We start from the raw sequence: 20,007 nt of genomic DNA on the forward strand, positions 1-20,007 counted from the left end.
GCTGATGGGATGTAATTCATCAGATTAGGTTTGTCCCACATTTTGTGGACAGGACATACCTAGGCAGTTTTTCACTTTGTCAGGTAGATGCCAATGTTGTAACTGTATTAAAACACCTTGGCTAGAGGTGCAGTGAGTTCTGCAGCACAAGTCTTCAGCATCTCAGCAGGGATGTTGTCAGCCTTTGCTGTATCCAATGTGCTTAGCCTTTTCTTGATATCACATGAAGTGAATCGTATCGACTGAAGACTGGCTGCTGTGATGTTGAGCACCTGAGGCTTAGATAGATCATCCACTTGGCACTTCTGGTTGAAGATGGTCACAGATACTTCAGCTTCTCTTTTGCACTCATGTGGTGGGCTCCACCATCATTGAGTTTGGGAATGTTCATGGATACTCCTCCTCCTGTTAGTTGTTTAATATTTACCACCATTCACGACTGAATGTGGCAGAAGTTCAGAGATTTTATCTAATCTATTGGTTGTGGGATCACTTAGCTCTTTCCATAACATGCTGCTTCTGTGCTGTAGCTTCACCAGATTGGCACTACATTTTTAGGTATACCTGCTGTTGCTCCTGGCACGGTCTCCTACACTCCTTATTGAACCCGGGCTGGTCCCCTGGCTTGATGAGGTATATGTAGGGCCATGAGGCTACAGATTGTGGTGGAATACAATTCTGCTGCTGCTAATGGCCCACAGCGTCTCATGGATGCCCAGATTTGAGTTGCTATATCTGTTCTGAATCTGTTGTATTTAGCACGGTAGTAGTGCCAAACAACAGAATGGAGGGTGTCCTCAGTGTGAAGATGGATCTTCATCTCCACAAGTATTGTGTGGTGGTCACTCCTATCAAAACTGTCAAGGACAGATGCATTTGTGACAGGTAGATTGGTGAGGATGAGGTCAAGTAGATTTTCCCCTCATGTTGATTCTCTCACCATCAGCCGCAGGCCCAGTCTGGCAGCTATGTACTTCAAGATTCAGCCAGCTCATTCAGTAGTGGTGCTACTGAGCCCTTCTTGGTGATGAATATTGAAGTCCCTGAACCAGAGTGCCCTTGCTACCCTCAATGCTTCTTCCAAGTTGTGTTCAACATAGAGGAGTATTGAATTATCAGCTGAGGGAAGGCAGTAGGTGGTAATCAGCAGGAAATTTCCTAGCCCATGTTTGACCTGATGCCCTATGAGACTTCAGGGTGTCTGGATTCAATGTTAAGGATTCCTAGGATCAATCCCTCCTGATTCTATACCACTGTGCTGCCACCTTTGGTGTGTCTATCCTACCACTGGACAGGGGGCAGGTCACATCCAGGTATGGTAATGGGGGAATCTGCAGCAATGACTAAAAGGTATGATTCTGTGAGTATGATTACATCAGTCTGTTGCTTGACTAGTCTGTGGGCCAGCTCTCCCAATTTTGGCATCAGTCTGCATGATGAAAGAGAAGGTAATGCAGACACTTGAAGGATTTAAAATTGGTAAGCATTGGATAGGCTGGCTGTACTTAAAGTTGATAAGGCACCAGGACGGGAAGAGATGCATCCAAGGAGATTGAGGGAAGTGAGATTGGAAATTATGGAAGCACTGGCCATAATTTTCCAGCCTTCCTTAGATTCAGAGGTGATGCCAGAGAACTGGAGAATTGCAAATGTTACACCCTTGTTAAGACCGGGTAAGGAAGGGGTCTCAGGCTCCCCTCTCGCCCCTTTCCTGGTTTGGCCGTAACAGGGTTTAACTTTTTAAAAACACAGTGTTTTTAGCTTCACCTCAGTGAGTCCTTGCTCACTGCTCTCTAATTGTAAGTGCAAACAAACCAATCAGACAGGTTTTCTTAGGTTTAAACAGGAAAGATGTAAGTTTATTAACCTTAACACTCTAACTCAGTTAAAGTTATTAAAAATATGCGATGCAGCCATGCTAGCATGCATCCGTGATAAACACACACACAAATAGATACAGAGGAGGAGAAAGAATTAAAGGGGGAGGATTTGGACTAGTAGATGGAATTCAGTTACTTGTTTTAGTTTTGCTGTAAAGTCTTTGATTGAAGTTAAGTCTTGTAGTTCTCATTGGGGCCCAGTGCACACTTTTAACTTGTTTCGCTGGTATCAGAAGACTGAAGGAGTCCCCTTAAGTTGCTTCCATGGGTTTCTGGAACTTTGCTGAAGGGAGAGACAGAGAGAGAAGGGTGCTTTCTTCTTGAAAATCAATTGCAGTCTGTCCTAAATTTTTCAGTGAAGCCCAATCCAATCAATTCCCAGGTTGGCCAGCCAGTTAGTCATCTGACCAGCTCTTTGTTTAAAACAGCATCACCTGTGAGGGTTATTGATTCTCAAAACTTACTAGACACACTCAGTGAGGAGGTGGAGTGCTGGCTGTTACACAGATAATGGCTCTCAATGTCTTTTGATCATCACTGTTGCTGAGCTCATTCTTGCTAATTGAATCAGGGAGCACTTCCATTGTCTCTCTATTCAAATGTCTCTCAGAATGCAAATGTTCAGCCATGTTTTCAGCCATTCAGCTCTGTGGTCTTTTTAAACAAGTTATATTCAATGTCCAGTAAAAGTTCAAATAGTGTTCCATATGGTGAAATTGATATGTTTCTATGTGGCAGGTGTCATTTCATCACACCCTTGTTTAAAAACGGGTGTAAAGGTAAGACCAGCAACTACAGGCCAGTCAGTTTAGCCTCGGAGGTGGGGAAGCTTCTCGAAAGAATAATTCGAGACAAAATTAATAGTCACAGACAAATGTGGGTTAATTAAGGAAAGCCAGCACAGATTTAAGGGCATATCATGTTTACCTAACATGCTGGAGTTTTTTGATGAGGTAACAGGAAGGATTGATGAGGGCAATGCTGTTGATGTGGTGTACATGGACTTTCAAAAGGCATTTAATAAAGTGCTGCACAACAGACTTGTGAGCAAAGTTATAACTCATGGAATAAAAGGGACAGTAGCAACGTGGATATGAAATTGGCTGAGTGATAGGAAACAGAGAGTAGCGGTTAATGATGTTTTCCAAACTGGAGGAAAGTTATAGTGGAGTTCCCAGGGGTTGGTGTTAGGAAGCTTGCTCTTCCTGATGTATGTTAATGACCTAGACCTAGGTGTACAGAGCACAATGTCAAAATTTGCAGACGATACAAAACTTGGAAGCATTGTGAACTGTGAGGAGGATAGTGTAGAACTTCAAAAGGACGTAAGCAGGTTGGTGAAATGGGTGGACAAGTGGCAGATGAAATTTAATGCAGAGAAGTGTGAAGTGATTCATTTTGGGACGGCACAGTGGCGCAGTGGTTAGCACTGCAGCCTCACAGCTCTAGGGACCCGGGTTCGATTCTGGGTACTGCCTGTGCGGAGTTTGCAAGTTTTCCCTGTGACCGCGTGGGTTTTCGCCGGGTGCTCCAGTTTCCTCCCACAGCCAAAGACTTGCAGGTTGAGAGGTAAATTGGCCATTGTAAATTGCCCCTAGTGTAGGTAGGTGATAGGGAACATGGGATTACTGCAGGGTTAGTATAAATGGGTGGTTGTTGGTCGGCACAGACTTGGTGGGCTGAAGGGCCTGTTTCAGTGCTGTATCTCTAAATAAATTTTAAAAAAAGAATGTGATGAGACAATATAAAATAAAGGGCTGAATTTTATTCGGGCGCTGCGGTGTGCAGCAGCGTCCTTTGAACTCAGTAGGGTGCCCGCATTCAGCGATATTACGCATGGGGGCTCATTAGCATCACTGCACTGAGCCACCCCCCCCCCCCACCCACATATTATGTGGGGAGAGGTGGGATATCCAGCGCAGTGAGGAACCATTTGACAGCTGTGCAGCATGTGCTGGGGCCCTATTATAAGCACCCCAGCACCTGCTTCCTGACAGCTGTCAAATAAATACTTACCTCACTGTTGAAGAGTAGGGCTGTTGTCAATCTGGCAGCCAAGCAGAAAGTGCTGGAAAGTGTGGAGAGAGAAGTAGAGTTAACTTGACCAAGTTCATAGACCTGAAAGTTAACCCTGCTTCTCTCTCCACAGATGCTGCCTGACCTGCTGGCTTTTCCAAGCATTTTCTGCTTTGCTGCCACATATTTACCCTGCTGTGTCCCACGCCGCCTTCAACTGTGGAGTTGCGATCCTTTTCTTCTACTCAAGTGTTACATTGCTTCTTGTAGGTGTGCCACACCTGGGTGAATAATCTTAATTTTGCACATTCCAGGCCGTGAGACTTAAATATACCATAAAAGGCAAATACACAACAGAAATAAAACCATAATTGAAGAATATTTAGATACTATGGGCTTCGAATCATCTGACTGTGAAAAGCCACAGACTAATAATAATAATAATAATTAATTATTATAATTATTAATATAACTAATAATAAGCACAGACTTGGTGGGCTGAAGGGCCTGTTTCAGTGCTGTATCTCTAAATAAAATAAAATAAAATATGCATTTGGAATCTGTATTCATTTCTTTGGCAACTGTTATGTGAAAATACATGTAACCGCAATTAAACCATCTTTGTTAAAAAACAGGAAAATATGTTCATATTCTAGCTGCATTGCCAACTAGAAATATTACATGATTAAATATGATCAGCTGCAGAAGCAAAGTGTTTGTGAACGTGCGTTGATGTGTAATCGTTGAAAAGCCATTACAACAGCACAGATTTCCTCACTAGTCCTGCATTGGTTTTCAAACATGTGCAAGACAAACCTTGCAGCCAGAAGTTAGAGTAGTTACACGGTGGAGTCACGTTTGCATTTAAAGGACCACACCAAAAGCCAAGGATGGCAGAGGGGTGCCCTAGGGTGGACCCACAGTGCAGCGAAGCCTCCCTGCTCACTCTCCTCCAAGCTGTGCCGGCAAGGCAGGTGGTCCTTTTCACCAGTGATGGTAAGAAGAGGCCCTCCTGCCTGAACAAGGCAGTCTGGCTGGAGATGGCAGAGGAGGTAACTAGCCATGGGGCTCTCCGGTGTCAAAGGGTCCAATTCCGGAAGGTGATGAATGAGCACTCCTCCAGCCAGCTGGGGCCCTCCATGCCTCGTGCACACAGGATACGGGCACCAAAGTCATCCACAGCCAAAGGACAATCAGATCAGCAGCCTTCCTCCAGTCAGGCTGCTAGCGTAGAGGTTGTACCGAGAAGGGGCAACCTTTCCATTTACAGAGGACACACTGACACAAATGGGAATGCATGGGTGTCACAGCAATGTAAATACGTCTTTCACCAAATGTTCCTCACCAACATGTGTGTCCTTTTCACTGTGTGAATGATGTGTGCCAGCATGTGGCACCAATGTCACATCCCTTTGCAGAATTGGCCCTTCAGAAGAGTCAAAGTATGCAATAAAATCATTGCCATGCCACCATTACTCATGAGCATCTTCACGGATGCAGTGACATGGACATTGGCTCAGTCAGCTGTTGCCTCTAATGGTTTACACAGGGATGCTGCAGATGTGGACTACTGCACAGCAGGTGAGCGAGGGTGATATGTGGCTTGCAGAGCTCATGTCAGTTCCTATAGAGCAGACAGCCTTTGTCTGATAAGCCACTGCCGTACATCCCTAGCTCACTGCCAGCCCTGCATGCAGACCCTGGGTGCCATCTGCCCTCCCATGCGTCTTTCATGTAGTAGGTCCTCAGTGTCCTCATAGTCCGAGGAGGAATCCTGTTGATGTCTCTCCTCATCATGCCAGGCCTGGCCCCTATTGGGTGCGTAGTTGTGCAATGCACAGCGAGCAGCAAAGAAAGGAGCTGGCCTTTTCGGCCTGTAGTACGGAGCATCAACCTATCTGTCCAGGCATTGGAAGCGGTCTTTCAGCATGCAGATCTCCTGCTCAATCGTGGCTCTAGTAGCTCAGTGGCTGGCATTGTATCGCTCCTCTTCAGCAGTGGTGAGGTCTCTCACTGGTGTCGGGAGCCATGTCTGCAAGGGATAGGCCTTGTCTCCAAGAAGTCACCCGTCCATCTGAGCCATTTCAGTGAACAGTGGTGGCAGCCGGGACTGGCGCAGGACCCAGGTGTCAGTGGCAGCTGCCTGAGAAGTGGGCACAGATTTTCATGAGGCATCTCCTGTGATCACATACCAGCTTCACCTAGATTGAGAGGATTTCTTTCATGGTGAGGTCTGCAGGTGGTAGCCTGGCAGAAGGCCTGATGGCCACATGGGTGCAGTCTATGAACATTAAAACCTATGGTTCTCCGAAACCGATGGCCCTCTGGGGCCTGGCTGTGAGAGTCTATCCTGAAGTGGACATACTCACTGGCCCTCCGGTACAGGGCATCGGTGCACTGCTGATGCAGCGGTGCACTGCTGACTTTGTGACCCCACAAAGGTCTCCGGTGGGCCCCTGATAAGCTGAATTGGTGTCAAGCTTGAGAAGTGCTGCCACTATGAGGACTGCAGGCATAGTGTGTCCACCGAAGCCCATGGGCTGCAGGTCATCTTTGAGCAGGGCACAGAGACGTGTCACCACCCTCTCTACATGCGCAATCACCTCTGACACTGGTGCTCTGGCATCTGATGGCATGTCATGTGGGGCCTGTAGATGCACGGCAATCGTAATGGCGAGCTCCCCTTGGGGGCTGCTGCTCATGACTGGGAGCCTCTAAGTGGATCTCACCTGCCTGTTGATTTTGGCTCCGGTGCATATGGATCCTCAGGAGCAGAGGATCACACAATGTAGGATGAGCCATACCCATTCAGAACTCACCTTCTGTAGCGAAACCTTCTGCGTCTGAAGACCTGCCGGCTTTTCTAATCGTGAACAGGACAACACGTGATGGCCGCCTGTTCTACATAAAATCAGGAAGTGTGCATGGAGAGGTGGCGGGATGCATAATCTGCAGAGGTAAGTATCAATAATTTGCGGCAGGACTTTCATGACATCACAGGTCGAGGAGGGCCTCTCCCTGCAGAATTTTACAGGTCCCCATGTCATGACTCACGGCATTGAGGGGCCGGTACAATTCAGCCCAAAGGGTGCAATTCTAAAGGGGGTGCAGGAGCAGAGGAACCTGAATGTATATGTGCATAAATCATTGAAGGTGGCAGGACAGGTTGAGAGAGCAATTAACAGAGCATTCAGCAGCTTAGGCTTTATTAATGGGGGCATAAAGTACCTAAGCAATGAAGTTATGTTAAGCTTGTACAGAACACTGGTTCGGCCTCAACTGGAGTATTGCGGCCAGTTCAAGGTGCCACGCCTTAGGAAGATGTGAAGGCATTAAAGATAGTGCAGAAAAGATTCACGTGAATGGTTCCAGGGATGAGGAACTTCAATTATGTAGTTAGATGTGAGGCAGTGGCGTAGTGGTATTGTCACTGGACTAGTAACCCAGAGACCCAGGGTATTGCTCTGAGGATAAAAGCAAAATACTGCGGATGCTGGAAATCTGAAACAAAAACAAGAAATGCTGGATTCACTCAGCAGGTCTGGCAGCATCTGTGGAAAGAGAAGCAGAGTTAACGTTTCGGGTCAGTGACCCTTCTTCGGAACCCCGAATTCGGAATACACACTGTGTGTGTATTGCTCTGGGGACATGGGTTCAAATCCCACCACAGCAGAAGGTGGAATTTGAATTCAATTAATAAATCTGGAATTAAAAAGCTAGTCTAATGATGGCCATGAAACCATTGTCGATTGTTGTAAAAACCCATCTGGTTCACTAATGTCCTTTAGGGAAGGAAATCTGCTGTCCTTACCTGGTCTGGCCTACATGTGACTCCAGACCCACAGCAATGTGGTTGACTCTTACATGCCCTCTGAAATGGCCTAGCAAGCCACTCAGTTAGGGCAATTAGGGATGGGCAATAAATGCTGGCCTGGCCTGCGACGCCCACATCCCATGAATGAATAATAACAAAAAAGTTGGGACTGTTTTCCTTGAAGAAAAGAGGTTGAGAGGAGATTTGATCGAGGTATTCAAAATTATATGGGTTCTGGACAGAGTAGGTAGGAAAACCTGTTCCCATTGGTGGAAGGATCGAGAAAAAGAGGGCACAGATTTAAGGTAATTGGCAAAAGAAGCAATGGCGACATGAGGAAAAACTTTTTTACGAAGCGAGTGATTAGGATCTGGAATGCACTAACTGAGAGTGTGATGGAGGCAGATTCAATCGAGGAATTCAAAAGGAAATTGGATTGTTATCTGAAGATAAAAAATGTGCAGGACTACGAGGAGATGGCGGGGGTGTGGCACTAGGTAAATTTGTTCCTCATCAGCCTTGAGCCAAATGGCCTCCTTCTGTGCTGTAACAATTCTGTGATTCTGTTAGTAAGGAGGACTTTACAGGGTTGACCGAACTGGGTGTGCCTTTGTCATATCCAAAGTGATGCAAATGTCAAAGCTGAATGATCTGCCCAGTTTTAATTTAATTATGCTTTTTCAGAGTGGTTTGGTACAACTGAGTGGCCTGCTAGGTCATTTCAGAGGGCAGTTAACAGTCAATTACGTTGCTCTGGATCTGGTATCACTTGTAGGCCAGACAGGGTAAGGACCGCAGATTTCCTTCCCTGCAGGGCATCAGCAAAGCAGATAGGTATGAGGACACCCCATATAACACCCCTGCTCTTCTTCAAAGTAATGCCATGTGATCTTTCACATCTACCTGAGAAAGCAATCAAGGCCTTAGTTTTAATACCTCATCAGAAACACAGCACCTCCAGCAGTGCAGCACTCCACTGGAGTTTCAGCCTAGGTTTTTGTGCTGATGTTCCTGGAGTGGAACTTGAATCCACCATCTCCTGCCTTAGAGGTGAGAGAACTACTGATGAAGCCATGGACCATTTTGATAATGCAGCAGGGTGGAAACCCAATTGGAGCAATTCAAACATAGAGTTCTAGGAAATATGGGCATAGATTTGGGAGGCGAAATCATGTTCAAGGACTTTGGAGAGGAAAGGAAGGTTGGAGATTGGATGGTAGTCTGCAAGGATGGGTTTTTGCGGAGAGGGGGAGATGACAGCAGATTTGAAGGGGAGGGAGATAGTACCTGAGGAGAGGTGACCATTTAAAATGTCAGTTAACGTGGGAGGCAGGAAGGGAAGTTGAGTAGAATATTATTTAGTTAAACAGAAAAAAAGAAAATATAGAATTTCTGGAATATAACCCAGTAAGTCACTGAAGTGTTACATTTGGGCACATGTTATATTGCGTGCTTCTCTCTGTTTTTCTATTAATGAGGAATCCATAAGTATGCATGTATTAAAACCAGAGGCTTCAGGCAGAGTATCTAAATGAAGGCTACTATATTAAGAGGTCTGAGATTTCATAGTAATATAAAGACAATTGAATATGTTGAAAAATAAAAATGGAGAAATTAAGTCACATATAAATGATTGAAGAGATAGGAAATAAAGGGTTATTTAAAATGGATTCTCCCAATACAACACTTTTCTGAGTCACACACAGAGTTAAAATGATCATACTAATTGTGCACCAGGCAGGTTCTGAGCACTTTCTACATCTTTAGAATGCTTTGAAACCATCAGTTAACATCTGTTATGTCAATAAACTTCAGTGTCTGTGCAAAAACTCAATACAAATTACTGGACAGTTGTAAAAATAAAGAAAGTGAACTCCACCCTGTCTTGCATATTCTCAAATGGGCTCCTTATGCTTTGAAGTACAAGCAAAACTTTGTCTGCTGAGAACAGCTGCCTGGCTTTTATCCTTTTTCATGCATTTAGTTATAAGGCTGACAAGTTCCGTTATTATTTTCCATAGTTTTCTTCCCATAATTTGTCTTATCCTTCCCCTATCAAATCCCTTCACTTCTAAGCTGCACCGCTTCAGCAGTGATCTGTGGTCTCCTTCGCGGACCAATGCTGCCTCATATTTCAGCCTGCAGGAAGCAGGGTTTCAGTGTCAGTTTTTGCGCCAAGGACTGATTGTAAACCCAGTGGCCTAGCCGAAAACTGATAAAAATAAGTAAATTGTGCTTTGATTTGCCGGAAAGAATGCTAGCCAGTTTGATTTTGCAAGCAGCTGTGCTTGTGGCATAGGAGCAGAATGCACACAGGAGGATCAGAAAATTGAGCAAGCAAGCTTTAGAAACATGTTGTGCCCAATTCCTTCTGTCTGGGTTTTTCCAGGCTGGCTACATTTTGTGTGCTACAGTGTTTGGACATGTATCATTCCATAACCTCTTTAAGCCCACAGGATGCATGCAAAAATATTTCATTGCTACCTGCCACAGTTTCCTGGCTTGTGTGCTGAGATTGTTTTTTGCTTTTAAAGCCTATTTTTAATAGATGCAAGGTAAACACCAAATGGGTTGGAGCTCTTAAAGGGCAAGGCCTTCTGTGTTTATTTTTGCAATGCTTGCAGTACCTTTTTATTGTTGTGTTTTTTAAACTGAGTTTATTCAACATTTATGAATGTTTTTTTGGAAATATGTATTTTAAAATAATTTTCAGGGGAAGAATTTTTAGTTACTTACAATAAGTTTTTTTTGGTATCTAAAATGTAACCTATTACCCACAAAGTGATTGAAAAGTGGACTGTAAGTGAAGCATTTGCAGGACTTCATCAGAAAAGGAACAACTGAAAAAAAAGGGCACGTGAAGAGGGCTTCTGCCAACATGAACTTTCATGGAATCTCAAGGAGCCACAAGGCATCTGGATGCAAGCTTCAGAGCCCCATGTTAGATGCAAATAAAGTTGAAGCTGAGAATGGAAATGAGCTTAGATGCATCCCAAACATATTAGGGCCTAAACTCATTACCGCCTGAAAGCAGGTGTGATTCCAGAGTTTGCAAGTGGGAGTCAAGGCCACCAAGACACCCAGCACTACTGTATCAGCTAATCAAACACGTATTAAAGAGCCGACAACATGCAAACATACGAATTAGGGGCAGAAGTAGGCCATTCAGCCCCTCAAGCCTGCTCCACCATTTGACTAATGCAATGGTCAGCATGGTCGGTACATTCATTTATTTTCCCACTAAACAACAACAAGCACAAAGAGACCCAACATCACTGCATTGTTGTATTTGGGAAAATACAGAGAGTCACTGGCAGTAGCATGTGGCCAAACAGCCAGCAGGTTCCAATTCTGCCTCTGCCATCACCATTTTGCTACCTCTTCAAGCTTATTAAGTGCATCCTTTGAGAATTGTGTTGCTGTGGTTGTGCTTGCAAATATTACTGAGAAATACACAGAATACTCTGTTGCTTTGGGCCACTGCCAGTGCTGTTAAGCTACTCTTTCAGGCTTATAATAGCAGAAAAGGAACAAATCGTAGAACGTTGGCTACAAGAAATATCTTTTTCCATAGAGCTTGTTTTGCAATATACTGTGTCTGATGTTTTCATGGCCATATGTATTTTTCTGTGTCAGTGACTGTGATAAGAATCAAGACATTAGAGCAGGATGGTATTAGACTTGACTTTTTTGGCATCCCACAGCTTCACATTTGCCTATTCGTATATGCAAGGATGTCCACAGTGGCCTCCTTCATGGGTTTCATGGGCTTTTGAGCGATTTTCTAGTTTGGGTCTATTTCCTTATATATCATACTGCACATGCAGAGAATTCTTCCTGGAAGAAGCACATACACATAAATACCCAGCCTACAGCCTATAAATGATGTCAATAATTGGCTATGCTTCATGAAAGTAGCTTGTGTCATAATGATTTGGTGATGAAATTTTATGATTATAATTGTAAATTGCAGCTTTGATGAGTGCCCTAATGAAGTATGTTATGTACAAGATTTTACAAAAAAGATGGTAGGTTTTGTGAGGATATCCATTTCAGGATTTCTTACTATGCCCCATGGGGCGACCATGAATTAACAATGAGTTAAACAGGGCTCTCAAGGGGTTAAATTTACAAGAGAGAAAGATTTGAAGTTGGAGGCTGTGCTTCAGGTGGAATGTCTTCAGACAGCTACAGACAACAAAGTTAGCTTGGACATTTCGGTGATCATTCGCACCTACTTTGCTTGAGTTGATTTGATCATTTTTTAGCTCAGTTGGTAGGGGTAGTCTGAAGAGATTTCAGTTTTTGCAGTGAAAATGAACAAAAAGGAAAGGAACTCCCATGTTCACAATCAGTCAAATCTAACGAAATCTGCAAGAAGGCAGGTCTTGACCAGTACTGGAAACTAATCTGTAGCATATCACTTTTCACCAATCTCATTTTACCAGAGTATTCATCAGTTCCTTTTACTGGAAGATAGGACAAGCACACGTGGGGGCATGTGCAAATTTAAGTATCTCGCTCACATGTTGAGCAGCATACAATGTAAAACCCCTTGGGTCACCTTTTCATATAAGTAGATTTTGGGTGATGTGTCATATTTTTGACCATTTAACATTAATTTTAACACTTGGTTATTAAAAGCAATGGGTATTCTTAAAAGTTTAAAAACAGGTACCTAGATGAAGATCTTTTTCCAGAGACTAAACAATAAATGATTGGTTAGCTTATTTGAGTAATTGGAAAAACGCCTCTCACCCATTTTGTTGGAAAACTCTGCGATCTCAGTTAGTGGGGGTTAAAAAGAGAGACACACCGTCATCAAAAGGCAGTCTGCATTTTGGAACGAGGACACCACAGGCAGGCAGGCAGTAAAAGGCTGTGAAAGACAATGGACTACAGGGAGAAAAGTTCTACCCTGGACTGTCAGACAGAATGTAAAGGTAGTCTCAGTTAAATAAGATGACCCAGCAAAGTGGAGTGTTGTTGGGCGTTCTTTATATTATAGCATTAAAGGTAATTTTTAATGATTGAACTAAACTACACTGATCATATCTGTGTTTTGTATACTCACCTTACTGTAGAATAAATTTCATTTAACAATTCCAAAGAAGCCTGATCGCATCTAGTGTTAACTCAGTCCACCTTCAGAGAGATTAAAGATGTATACCGATGCAAGGTATGGAAATCCAGTCCAGATCACAATGGGGTTTCATTGTCACACTCCTGGGTACAAGGAGACATAACAGCAGTGAGAGTCAGCTCCCTTAAAAGTAAGGCACTCTGACTACTTGCAGAAGAAACAGGCATTACTGAATCAGAGAAGATATCCAGAAGAGACACTAAATTTATAATAGAGGTCTTGGCATTGGAAAGCAGTAAATATGTGGTTGAATTTTACAGACCTGACGTCGGGAGTTGTGATGTGGGGGCCGGAAAATGCCTCCAGGACAGGGCCGCCATGGGCCCCAACGCCGGGAGGGCCCGGCCCGATATTGCTGATGGTGGCGAGGCTTCGTGGCGGCCCCCCACCGCTCAGTGATGGGACGCCCATTAACATATTTAAATAAATTTAAATTAATGAATTAATTCTAATTCTAATAATACTTACATTCTTGCCATCAGTCCCGTTGTGATCTTCCTGCTGCTGGTTGGCACTCCCATGCCTTCGGATCCCCTTCCAGGGAACGGAGGAACACTGGTGGGGAGGGAGGAGGGCCGGGGCGGGGAGCGGGGTTAAAGTAATATCATTGGTGTAGGGGATGGTGGAAGGGTCATAGTTTTAAGTTTATGCACTTTGAGGGGGAAGGTCAGGTGGACAAGGTAAGTGTTTTGTGGGGGGAGAGGGCAAGTAATTAATTGCAGGGTTCCGAAGAAGGGTCACTGACCCGAAACGTTAACTCTGCTTCTCTTTCCACAGATGCTGCCAGACCTGCTGAGTGACTCCAGCATTTCTTGTTTTTGTTGCAAGCAATTAATTCTATGGTTATTGGGGGCGTGGGAGAGGGACAAAATAAATGTTTTAAATTTTTTTTATTCAATGTCTTTTTAAATTTTTGAATTCAATGGTAGGCCTCAAAGCCCTTTAAAAAAACAGCCCGCCCCCTCCACATCATCAACCAAGTTCATAGACCTGAAAGTTAACTTTGCTTCTCTCTCCACAGATGCTACCTGACCTGCTGAGTTTCCCCAGCACTTTCTGCTTTGCTGCTACATACTTACCCTGCTGTGTCCCAGTGTCCTGTGAAGCTGCAATCCTCTTCTTCCACTCAAGTGTAACATTCCTTCTTGTCGGTGTGCTGCACCTGGGTGAATAATCTTAATTTTGCATATTCCAGGATGTGAGACTTAAATGTACCATAAAAGGCAAATACACAAATAAAACCATAATTGAAGAATATTTACATACCATGGGCTTCTAATCATCTGACTGTGAAAAACCACAGACTAATATGCATTTGGAATCTGTAATCATTTCTTTGCCAACTGTTATGTGAAAATACATGTCACTGCAATTAAACCATCTCTGTAAGAAAACAGGAAAATATGTTCATATTCTAGCTGCATTTCCAACTAGAAATATTAGACCAATAAATATGATCAGCTGCTGCAGAAGCAAAGTGTTCGTGAACATGCTTCGATGTGTGATAGTTGAAAAGCCATGACAGCAGCACAGATTTCCTCACTAATCCCGCATTGGTTTTCAAACATGTGCGAGACAAATCTCGCAGTCAGAAGTTAGAGCAGTTACACGGTGGAGTCACCTTTGCATTTAAAGGAACATACCAAAAGCCAAGGATGGCAGAGGGGTACTCTAGGGTGGCCCCACAGTTCAGCAAAACCTTCCTGCTAACTCTTCTCCAGGCTGTGTGGGCAAGGCGGGAGGTCCTTTTCACCAATGATGGTAAGAAGAGGCCCTCCCACCTGAACAAGGCAGCCTGGCTGGAGATGGCAGAGGAGGTGAGTAGCCATCTGGTGGGTGTCAAAGGATCCAATGCCGGAAAGGGATGAACGATCACTCTCCCAGCCAGCCGCGGCCGTCTAGGCCTTGTGCACACAGGGTACGACCGCCAAAGTCATCCACTGCCAAAGGGCCATCATATCAGCAGCCTTCCTACAGTCAGGCTGCTAGCGCAGAAGTGGCACCACGTAAGAGAATCCGCAAGCATTTCCAAAAAGCATTGTGACACAAAACTAATGTGCATTGTTTTTATGGTGTGAATGAAGTATGCCAACATGTACCAATTGTGGCTCCTACCATTACATCATTGGCCTTTCAGAACTGCCAATGAATGGAATAACATCATTGACACGCCAGTATCACTCGTGTGCTTCTCCACGGATGCAGTACTATGGACAATGGCTCAGTATTCTGCTGCCAGTAATGTTGGACGCAAAGATGTTGCAGACCCCACAGTAGCTCCTATGGCGTGGAGGTGCTGCCATGCATCCTTAGCTCACTGCTCACCCTGCATGCAGTGCCTGGATGCTCTCTGTCCTCCCATGTGCCTTTCCTGCTGTAAGTCCTCAGTGTCCTCATCGTCCAAGGATGAGTCCTGCTCATGTCTCTCCTCATCCTGCAAGGCCTCCCCTCTATTGAGTGTGTAGTTGTGTGCAGAGCACAGCAAACAGCAACAATGTGAACTATCCTTTCCGGTTCGTACTGCAGGACACCATCCGATCTATCCAGGCAGCGGAATTGTATTTTTAACATGCCGATCGCCTGCTCAATGGTGGCTCTTGTAGCTCCATAACTGGCGTTGTATCTCTCTTCTGCAGCAGTTGTGGGGTGTCTCACCGGTGTCAGTAGCCAGGTATGCAAGGTACCCCTTGTCTCCAAGAAGCCACCCCTCCATCTGAGCCAGTGAACAGCAATGGCAGCTGCCTGGGAAGCGGGCACAGATTTGCATGAAGCATTTCCAGTGATCACATACGAGCTGCACATTGATTGAGTGGAAGCCCTTATGGTTTACATATCCAGCTGGCCTTGATGGCCACATGGGTGCAGACTATGACCCCTTGCACTTGTGGGAATCCCGCGATGGAACCGAAACCGGTGGCCCTCTGGGCTTGGCTTTCAGGGTCCGTCGTGAAGCAGATATAGTCACCAGCCCTCTGGAACAGGGCATCAGTGACCTTCCTGATGCAGTGGTGCACTGCTGACTGTGTGACCCCAGAGGTGCAAAAATTGAGAGCCGCTGTCACTTTGAGGGCCACAGGCATAGGATATGCCCCGAAGGCCCTGGGCTGCAGGTCATCATCCAGCAGGCCACAGAGATGTGTCACTGCCTCGCTCGACATCCACAGTCGCCTCTGACATTGGCGCTCTGACATCTGCAAGTATGTCATGCGGGACCTGTAGATGCATGGCGATCTATAGTGGCGAGCTCTCCTTGGGTGCTGCTGCTTACAACTGGGGGCCTCTATGTATGCTGCAACTGCCTGTTAGTATTGCCTGCGGTGCATATGGATCCTCTCAAGGAGCACATCAATAGGGTGAACCATCCCCATCTTCAAGTTGCGATTCAACTCGATTCCTTCAATTCTTCAAAGGTTCCTGACAGGGCAGAGATTGATGTTGAGTGGTACATCAGGTGCTTTCATGCAGCAGCTATGTGGCATGGCATGGCATGGCATGGCATTGCCCGTCTGAGCTCCCACTAAGAAAGGCACCGCATGACCACATAAAAATTGTACAAGCGGCATCGGTTGGCCCACAAGCCATATAAGCTTCACACACCTACTGTCTCTGACTCTCTCCTCACATACAGGGTGACTCGAGTGCCATTGCTCCTTCAATGACAGAGGCAGTCATGGCACAGAGCTGCCAACCATTATGGAGGGTGGAATCGCAGTGGCTCCCTTCCAGTCTGCCGAGTGAGACCCCTGAATATCCCTGCCCCTCCTCCTTTCCAGTATGCACAGTGAGACCTCTGAATATCCCCCCTCCCTCCTCCCTTCCAGAATGCAGAATGAAATCCCTATAATCCCCCCGCCTCCTCCCGCCCAGTATGCAGAGTGAGATCCCTGAATGTCAGAACTCACCTTCCCTAACAAAACCTTTAGCCTCTGATGACCAGCCGGCTTTTCTGTTCGTGAACAGGGCGGCACATGACAGGTGCCCGTTCAACGTAAAATGCGAAAGTGTGCATCGAGAGACGGCAGAGGTATATACTGTTTTGAATATGGTAATTGGAGTGCCACCACCGAGCGGTGGTGGTGGGGTGGGGGGTGGGGTTGCGGTGCGCACCGATGATCCCCTGCCGCCGGTAATTTGCGGCGGGCCCTTCTCAACGTTGTGGGTCGAGGTGGGCCTCCCCCCGCAGAATGTTACTGGCCTCTATGCCATGACCCGCAGCGTCAAGGAGCCGGTCAAATTCAGCCCACTATATTTAAAAGATAAACCCTGTTGCAGCCAAACCAGAGAAGGGCGAAAGGGGAGCCTAAGATCCCTTCCTCACCTGGTCATAACATCAGTTTTTCCTAACAGTACTTTTTTCCCCCAGTTGAACTGAATTATCTGTAGCTTGCAAACTCAACCCAGAACTCCCAGTCAGATTGTGTTATCTTAAAGAATGAGCTTTCGATTCGTGGCAGCGTTTCCGCCAGAGCTATGGCTCTGAATTCTGGGTTAACATCCAGCGGGATGCTTGCATCCAGCGGATGTGGGTGTGGGTGTGGGTGATCCTCCCTCTCACCATATGGGTTGTGGGAGCCCGTAAAACCCTTCCGTCATATCAGGCTACTCATCCTATCAGCTGGTATAAAGATGGAAAGATCATGGCCTGTTAGACTGTTATCAGCCTGTGAATCCTTCCACTAATTCACACTATTCTCCAAATGGATGAGTATGAAGATACAATTTTTAAAAATCACCTTATAAAGGTTGTGTACAGGAGAGGTAGGGATTCAAAACAACCACCACTTCTTATACGTATATTTATTTATGACCATAAGGGGAGGACTTAATCCCACCCAGAAGGTGATGCTTTTCTTTGCCACCAATCACAGATGGCCAAGCATTCCTCCACAATCTATTCTCTGGTCAAATAAATGCAGAGGTGAGATTTGAGAGGTAACAGTGAAATGTTCTCAAGAAAATAACTGAAATTGATAAAAAGATAAACAAATGTCACTGTTGTGGATAGGCTGGTGTAAGTTATATGGACAATACTCTAAAGCAGGTGACCAATCGAGAGCAAGACTTTGATACACTGGCAGCAGTGTTTGCCTACCTGTCAGTTTCTGGTGTTTAGATGAGAGAGTCCACACCTTAAGCAGGTTTTCTGCCACACCTCTGGCTAAGTCACAGTGGCAAAGTGGGAGCAGCTTCAAGATAATTCCCGGCTTTCATCTCTATTTACCATCCACCCTCTTATGACGTATGTCCTTTCACAGTGTCAGATATGGCCAGAAAGTACAGTCATCAACAAGTTTTCAATAATGGTGATAGGCATATTGACAGAAACCTGTATCAAATATTTCCCCACAGAATGGATACCACAACATCATTAACCACTGAATACTTTAGTTTTATTTTTAGTAAAGCATTAGTTATATTTAAAGATCAAATAAAGCCTAAAAATTATTGTTTGTTATATTACTGTATGGATGCTTAAAATATTTGTATGACCGAGATATTAACGTGTTTATTTTAAGCAGTTTAGTCCTCCATTAATATGTGGTTTTGGAATGTGATGTGAATGTATTACTGGTTCATGCACTAATAGCAAGATCAGTAATTTCTAGATTTATGTGACCATTTAATTTATAATGTCATTTATTCAGTCAGGAGACATGTTGGTAATATTTTGTAAATGACATTTATGGCAGCACTTACATCTAATGCAATGAAATATTAAACAGCTGAATATAATCACTGCTGCGAAAAGTCTCAGGATTGAAAACAACTGCCACTTGTGCAAAAGTAAAAGGGCAAAAGGTGAACCAAATGAGGTGGTCACCATATGGTTGTTTTTGTTGCTTTGCTTATGTGACAATTTGATAGATGCACCTTATCTGTTTGTCCTGTTATCTACCTTCATATTTATTTTCAATCAACCTCCAGTCAGTTATCTTATTTCCACTAAAAATATCAACGATCGTTGCTATCAGTCCCTCCTTAAGCAATGTTTTGACAGATGACATTGATACAAAGGGGACAGGAAACAGTCCTATTCACCCTCATCCATGTTTGTTTGGCCACAAATGCATCAGAGTAGGCTGCAGGATATGATGAGCATTGCTAGAGGAAAGCGTAGGTTAATGGAATCAGTTTCTGTTGGTAATCTATAGCTGTGGTCTGTAAACATGTCATTGCTGTGTTACAGTGAATGAGTAAAAAAGCCCATTGCACCACAGTGCTGGAAGCTCCAGATCACAGCATGTGCATTTCACACATTTTGCCAGCATAGCTGACGCCATGTGCCTTTGTGAGGTCAGCTCATTAAAATAACATCTGCATGCTTCCTCTGTACTTTGGACCAGGTGCAGGGAGCCCTCTGCATGTGTCGAAAGGATATGTAGTGAGCCAATGTTTCTTCAAGGACATCTGCACTGAGGGGCTGCTGGCATGATTTGTTATCCAGGGAGAATGGAGGCCAGAAATAACAAGAGCAGGAACAGGACTAGGACTGCTTCATATAAGGTTCTTGAGCTGCAGCAAAGGATGGTTTACATCTTTGGAGGAAAATTGCACGCTCCTATTGGGGTCAGTCTTTGAAATGCTTTTATCCCACATACATAGCCTTTGGAACAGATGCACAAACAACATTTATAACTGAAAATTGCCATTATAACTGCCCCCAAATTGCTTGTTTTATGTTTATAAGAAATATGGTTCATTGAATTTGCTATTAAACTGACACAGCTTCCTGGAGGTAACATGCAAAGAACTCAGGCAATCTTTCATCTTTCATACATGTACAAGAATGTTCATATAGCTGAAAGGCAAATTTTTGCTGGCACTTAAATATTTTTCTAATTTCACACATAAATCTTCCAAGTTGGGACCATCAAGCTACCTGTATGCCAATGTAAGCATGGTCATGGTTTCACACAAGGTGACATGTAAACTGAGCACCTGGATGATATTGTCTATCCTGTTCCAGATTTCAATTTCTGTACATTGTGTCAGCTCACAATAAAGGGCTGCAAACTAGAGATGAGAATAAGCAAAAGTTGGATGGGTGCTTCCCAGCTCCCTTCTGCTATCTTGATATGAGGAATTAACTCTAAAAATTCCAGGACCAAAGACTATAAAAAGAATGGTGGTAGGTGAGTGCCAAGGTTCTCCTC

The sequence above is a fragment of the Heterodontus francisci genome, chromosome 11 (assembly GCF_036365525.1).
Source record: "Heterodontus francisci isolate sHetFra1 chromosome 11, sHetFra1.hap1, whole genome shotgun sequence".
Lineage (NCBI taxonomy): Eukaryota > Metazoa > Chordata > Chondrichthyes > Heterodontiformes > Heterodontidae > Heterodontus > Heterodontus francisci.